Source organism: Lactuca serriola, chromosome 4 (assembly GCF_051521515.1).
Source record: "Lactuca serriola cultivar US96UC23 chromosome 4, Lser_US96UC23_V15, whole genome shotgun sequence".
Taxonomy (NCBI): domain Eukaryota; kingdom Viridiplantae; phylum Streptophyta; class Magnoliopsida; order Asterales; family Asteraceae; genus Lactuca; species Lactuca serriola.
Genome location: NC_136411.1, coordinates 262,562,535 through 262,569,020, shown reverse-complemented (window position 1 = coordinate 262,569,020; position 6,486 = coordinate 262,562,535). Strand labels below are relative to the sequence as shown.

At 34.6% G+C, this 6,486-nt stretch overlaps 1 long non-coding RNA gene across 4 annotated transcripts; it reads left to right on the top strand.

The window, feature by feature from the left end:
- Nucleotides 1-918: 918 nt before the first annotated feature.
- LOC145096991 (uncharacterized) lies at nt 919-6,201 on the top strand. Of its 4 annotated transcripts, none has more exons than XR_013704197.1 (7): nt 919-1,358; nt 1,520-1,628; nt 1,806-3,127; nt 3,201-3,275; nt 3,398-3,478; nt 5,007-5,918; nt 6,011-6,201. It is a non-coding gene; the product is annotated as an uncharacterized LOC145096991 (long non-coding RNA). The 4 variants fall into 4 exon arrangements; XR_013704196.1 differs by having other exon boundaries at nt 919-1,628; nt 1,806-2,936; nt 3,064-3,127; nt 6,011-6,200; XR_013704198.1 differs by lacking the exon at nt 1,520-1,628.
- Nucleotides 6,202-6,486: the final 285 nt, after the last annotated feature.

The window sequence follows — 6,486 nt, the reverse complement described above, 5'->3', positions numbered from 1 at the left end:
TGACTCTAAGCTCCAAGACAAGAAGAATCAATGAAGAATCAAGCAACCAACAAGAGGTAATCTTCTAGATATGATTTGTTAAGTTAAATTTCGAATCATACTACTAGATCTAGGGTTTGCAAGTCTTGGATTCATTGCATGTACAATAGAGAAGCCTAGATCCAAGCATTAGGGTTTGCATGAGCACATAGGATGTTTATTTGTGTAAATCCCATTAGTGGTATCAGAGCTATGTTTGGTTTCTGTTGTATGTGATGCAATGCTTAATTATTTGCTGAAAATCGATTTTTTGGCCACTGCCAGACCCGACTCGGTGAGTCAGCCCAACTCGGCGAGTCCAGGTAGTGACTCGGCGAGTCTGGGAGTCAGGCAGGTTATATTTTAGTATTTTATGTTGTTTTGCTTAAGGATAATTGCCTAAATCATTTTTAACTTATAAAATCCGAAGTTTATTGTTTATTTATGATTATCCTTGCCAAAACTAAATATAATTTCTATTTATTTGAATAATATTTTCCTTATATGATAAAGGATGATTATTTAAACTATTTGGTAAATGATCTTGCTAATAAAATGGAATAGATCAAATATAGATAATCACCAAATTAATTGTTTAACTTATATTATTATTTGATCCTTTGTGTTTTGAAAAGTTCAAAACTTGCCTACAAGTTTTGAAATTTAAATTTTATGATTAAAAGTTTAATTTTGAATAATTTAAATTTCAAACCCTTAAAATTTTATAAGTTTAAAATTCAATCATATACTATTATATTATTACAAGATTAATTAATATATATATATATATATATATATATATATATATATATATATATATATATATATATATATATATATATATATATATATATATATGTAAGAGATTTATGCTTTTGTCCACGTCAATGAGCTGTTTCTCTCCCTGCTTATCTCCCCAATAGAATAGAAATACTGGAGTCGGCTATTTTTAGCGTTTACAACAGTGAGCAGCTTGGGTGCTTGTGTCACCACCAATGTGCCTACTTGCTTACCATCATCTTCCAATTAGAGGGTTGTTGCCGCCCATAGCTTCCATCATACTCTTCCGATCATTAACAAAAGACTTGACCGAGGGTTTTCCTCCTAGAATTGCCACCTCCTGGTTTATAGCCTTTCCAGATGCTTTAACGTATGCTATGTTCTTCCATCATGCCCAACATCATCCTACAATCCTACCGTGAGGTGCTTGGCTGACTGCATCACTTGCCTGTTTATTATCCTTGCATCGACGCAACAGACTTTAAAGGCGGCTTTGCTTAATTGCTGCTCTGCCAGCATTTCCCCTAAAGTTGTTTGCCGTCTCAATTAACCGTCTTAAGGTGAGTCACTCTCTCTTTTCTCACGCTCCTTCTCTTTGGCGCCACCTCCTTCTTCGTTTTATGTCCCAGATTGCTGCCTCATATTTCTCTTTTATCTCTATCCTTAAGAGAGTAAACACATTTCTTTATTAAAACTTTTTGTTCTCCTCCTCTTTCTTAAGAAAGAAAGGACCACTTATATTTCCCCACCGCCTCCTTACGTTCCCCCGGAACAGTTGACGTTGTGGGTGGACATCCCTTATTCAGCCACCGCTGACGTTTCCGGTCCAGGTAATAGGTTCTATCTATTTAGTTCTTATTTGTAGTAGAAATGATCAATTGAAATTAACTCAATACAACGCTATAACCACTTGTTTTTGTTTTTGGTTTCCTGGGTTTTAAATTTAGGGTTCTAGCTTTAATTTTTTACTCTTGAAATTGATTTTGGATTTTTTTTTCTTTGTATAGGTTTCAAATTAATGGTGAATGATCAATAAAAGATCTCTCCTGATTTGTTTTTGCTCCTCTTTGTCGCTCCTTGTCTGATACATATCATGTCTTCCCGTCTTCCTTGTTCTTTCTCTCCTACAAATCGCAGGTATGCTTCTGGTTTCTCTTTTTTGTTACTTACTTCTGGTCTCACCCTCACTCTACTTTATAAAAATAAACGACAATGATGTAAAGTGGGTTTAATCGAAGGGTAATGATGTAAAAAAAGAGGATAACAATCTTGTGTTCTTCATTTCTTGTGGGCTTGGTTGGTGTTGAAGGAATCAAAAGGGGTCTTGAATAATAGGTGTATTAAACAACAATTCTTCATCATGAAAGTTTCTATAAAGACTTCTTAATTTATTAGGTTAAAGCATCTAACACACTAAACCCAAATCCCATAAGTCATTTTTCTCAATAATCAGTTATTGTACAGGAAGTTCCATACTCGCTTCTCCAAATTTGATTAATATAACACTCAGTAATCAAAATTAGTTTTTGCCAAACATTACCAATAATCTGTTTAAACCAACATTCAATAACCCCTTAGTTGTGAACGAACAACTTGATCACACCGTAACAGGTACTCAGATTATCTTCCTTTTACTCATCTGATGAAAAGTATTGGTCTCTCCTTCTCTCTACCAACCTTTTATTTTATGGGTTTATGGTGTTATATTTAACTGTTATACAAGTGTTTATTTTGAAAATGTTGAATCATCCCAATATAGTGAACCTGATGAATGTTATTCAATAAAAGTTCTTTATGATTGATTGGGTCAACTCGGACGACTGACCAAGCCACGTATCAACACAAAAGGTGGTGTTCGTTCAGTGGAGATGATAGGAATATGAAATCTACAATCATCTTTGAGAATCTTAATTTTAAAATTCAACCACATGATACATGTGAGTATATTTATATTTTTTTAGATCAATTGATCAGATGGTTAGAGGGACAAGTTTTATAGTGTACAAGTGTGTGCAAAATTATTAAATGGGGATGATGCTACTTCTATGAACAGAGAAAGAAGCAAATCTCTCTTCTTTGTGATTTTTTACTATGCCTTCTCTCCTCTTTGCTGGAGAAATGATACCAATTATTAGGAGGTGAGTTCTTTTTTCCCAGATGAAATAATTTCATCTGAGTAATCCGTTTCGTATATAACTGAACCTTAACTACTTGTGTTTATTTTGCATAATATCTTTGATTGTATCAATTTCTTACTGTCTGCAGTTTGTCTTGGATTTTCATTTTCTAACCAACTGTTCGATAAGTTGGTTGAATGAATATCATAAAGGTAATTTCTGATTTTTTAAAGTTGATGTTAGTTAACTAAGAGTCTTTTACTTTATCTAATTTGTGTCTTTTAGGTGCTACTGGAATTGCAAGAGTTAGGGATGGTTTTTGTTTTGTAAATTATGTCGATTATTTCAGGATTTGGGATCGTAAGTGCTTTATATGCCTTAATCATGTTATTCCCATCAAATTGTTGACGAATAAACTTGGATTTTAATACAAGTGTTTATGACTTGATGTACAAGACTAACAAGTAAATATATGTTTTCAGTTCATCGGATCTTGGCAATATTTTTGGGGTTGTAAACTTAATTGGCTAATATTTCCATATGACAAGTCCATTTTGTTCCAGGTTCTTTTATTATTATCAAAATTGTTGTTAGATATACAAAACTATGTCCATTAAAATTTAATACTGGATTACTGGTATATAAATGTGTTGTTTTATGTAGTCCATATAGCAACATAGATTTCTTCTCTGTCATGCTTCAACATAGTATATTTATTAAATGACCTACAGAGTAAATAAACATAAATCGACTGCATCATATTCAGAAGAGTTATGTGAGTGCTTTTGAATAAATATTTACATTGTTCCAAGTTTTCAAATGATGCTTTGTTTTTTAGAAGTTTGATTTTGTATGTCCATATAGCAACATAGATTTCTTCTCTGTCATGCTTCAACATAGTATATTTATTAAATGACCTACAAACTAAATAAACATAAATCGACTGCATCATATTCAGAAGAGTTATGTGAGTGCTTTTTGAATAAATAGTTTATCTATATTTCAATAAATATATATACCTGAAGTATAATATTTTCATTTCAAATTACCGGAATATGGATATTACCTTAAATATAATGTTTCATTTGAATAAAAGTTTAAAATGTTAAAAATTTATTTTATCTAAAAAATCATGTAAAAATAGCTTACTGATTAATTCACTAGGGTCGTGATAATCACGGCCCCATTAAGTTTCCTAGTATATATATATATATATATATATATATATATATATATATATATATATATATATATATATATATATATATATATATATATATATATATATATATATATATATAAAACTTAAAATGCTAGTCTTACCGTTAGTAGGCCTCATTCACGAAGCCGGTCTATAAGGGGGTATTAGGTTATGGCCTATAAAATGGTCATTTAATGGGTATCTACTCTTACCCACCACTTTCTTGATTAGTGGAGGGTCGTTAGCCGAACGGGTAGGATAGGGCAATCCTCTCTTGATTAATAAGTATAATGAATCTATATAACGTAAGTAAATGTTTTTCCAAAATTCCCCATCTTAGTTACTTTAGGCAAAGTGAATTGGTGCAATCCCATGAAATTACACTTTGTACCCTTGCTAAGAAGTTAGTGGAGCGTGTGTGGTTAACCGGCACGCTAATTGGTTCTATGCAAAGGTGAAAAAGGGTGACTCAATGTTTGTCATAGTTCGATGGAGCGTGTGTGGTTAACTGACACATCGAATAGGTGATTGTAACAATGAGGGCACCATGTACATTTGCATGGTTATTCACACCCGCTTTGTGATACTCGGCATCCCGGTCACAAACTAGAAGGGCATATCAAGATTTAAACATGCCATTGAAAAGTTCATTGAATCTCAAAGGAATCTAGGAATTTTCAATACATATAAAACTTAATCTCTTTTATATTTTTCATGGTGGAAAATTAGTGAATCATCATTCACTTACCTTCAAATTATTTGCATGTTAGATTACGACATCCCTTTTCTAGTATGTAAATAATGTTGTTGGATCCTAGCCCTAATTTCTCATTTAGGGTGTTTAATTAGGGATTCATTTCTAATCAAACTTTGTTCTTTTTCTATTTCAGATTTCGAACTCAAGCAACAACAATGCTTCCGGCTCGAACTCCTCGGCTCGTTCTCACTCATGAATTTGTGTGGTAAAGTGATATTCGATGGGTCCAATTTCAATGATTGGATCTATAACATCTGAATGGTCACTCGTTACAAGGACAAAGAATATGTCCTCGATAAGGAGCTGAAGGAGGTGAACATCAACACTGCTACTCCCGAAGAGATCGCTGCCTTCGAGGCCCATGAGGGTGATGCTACGAAAGTCCATTGCATCATGCTAGCGACCATGACTGCTGAACTACAAAAGTCCTATGAGGAATACTATCCCTATGAGATGCATCAAGACTTGGTGGACCGTTACCACCAAAGTGTGAGGCAAGAGAGGTATGAGATCATCACTTCGATGATCACTGCCAAAATGGGCAATGGAGAGTCCCTTATCGCTCATCTGCAAAAGATGCAGAGATATGTCGATCGCATACTGAAGTTGAATGTTAGCTTCGATGAAGAGCTGGCAATTGACATTATCCTTCACTCCTTGCCTCCCTGCTACAACCAGTTCCGCATGACCTACCACATGAATAAGGAAGAGGTCACCTTGAGCAAGCTCCAAGGATTGCTTAGAACTGATGAGAGCAATCTCAAAGACAAGTATGTTGCATCAACTCCCACTCTAACCACTACTCCTGTTTTGGCCATATGGCAAGGGAGGGGCAAGAAGAGGAAGGCTCCCTCCATGAGCCACCACAAGGGTAAATCCTAAGATGGTACCTCTTCTAGTGGAACCAAAGTTGGTTCTGCTAAGCCCAACTCTAACCCAAAGGAGGCAGAGTGCCACCACTGCCACAAAATAGGGCATTGGAAGAGAAGTTGCCCGGAATATCTGCAAGCCATCAAGGATGGGAAGATCAATCCGTCTTTTGCAGGTATTTACACAATTAAATCTAATGATTCATCATATGTTATTTTTAGGGTTCTTGATACAGGATGTGGTTTTCACATATGTTCCGATTTGTAGGGACTAAGAAGAGATAGGGATATGGAGCGTAGAAGAATAAATCTAATCATGGGGAGCAGATGATTGTCGCCTGTCACCAAGATTGGAGTGTATTCTTTAGCGCTTAGTAATGGATTAGGTTTAGATTTAAATAATTGTTGCTATTCGCTAGATATGGCAAGAAACATCATTTCATTTCATGTTTTGTTTAGACAAGGATTTAGATATTCATTTGATAATGAGAAAGGTTCTATTTATGCTTATCTAAATGGTGTTTAATATTTTGAAGCATTGCCTTGTAATGGAATTTATGAAACTGTTATGGTTGTAGATAACCTAGGAAATGATGTATTGTGTGTGGATTCTTCCAATAGTATGGATAAAGCATGCTTGTGGCATTGTCGTCTTCGACATGTCAACAAGAAACGTATCGCCTAACTCCAAAAGGATGAAGTGTTGGAGTCATTAGACCTTAGGGACGATGACGTGTGCGAGTC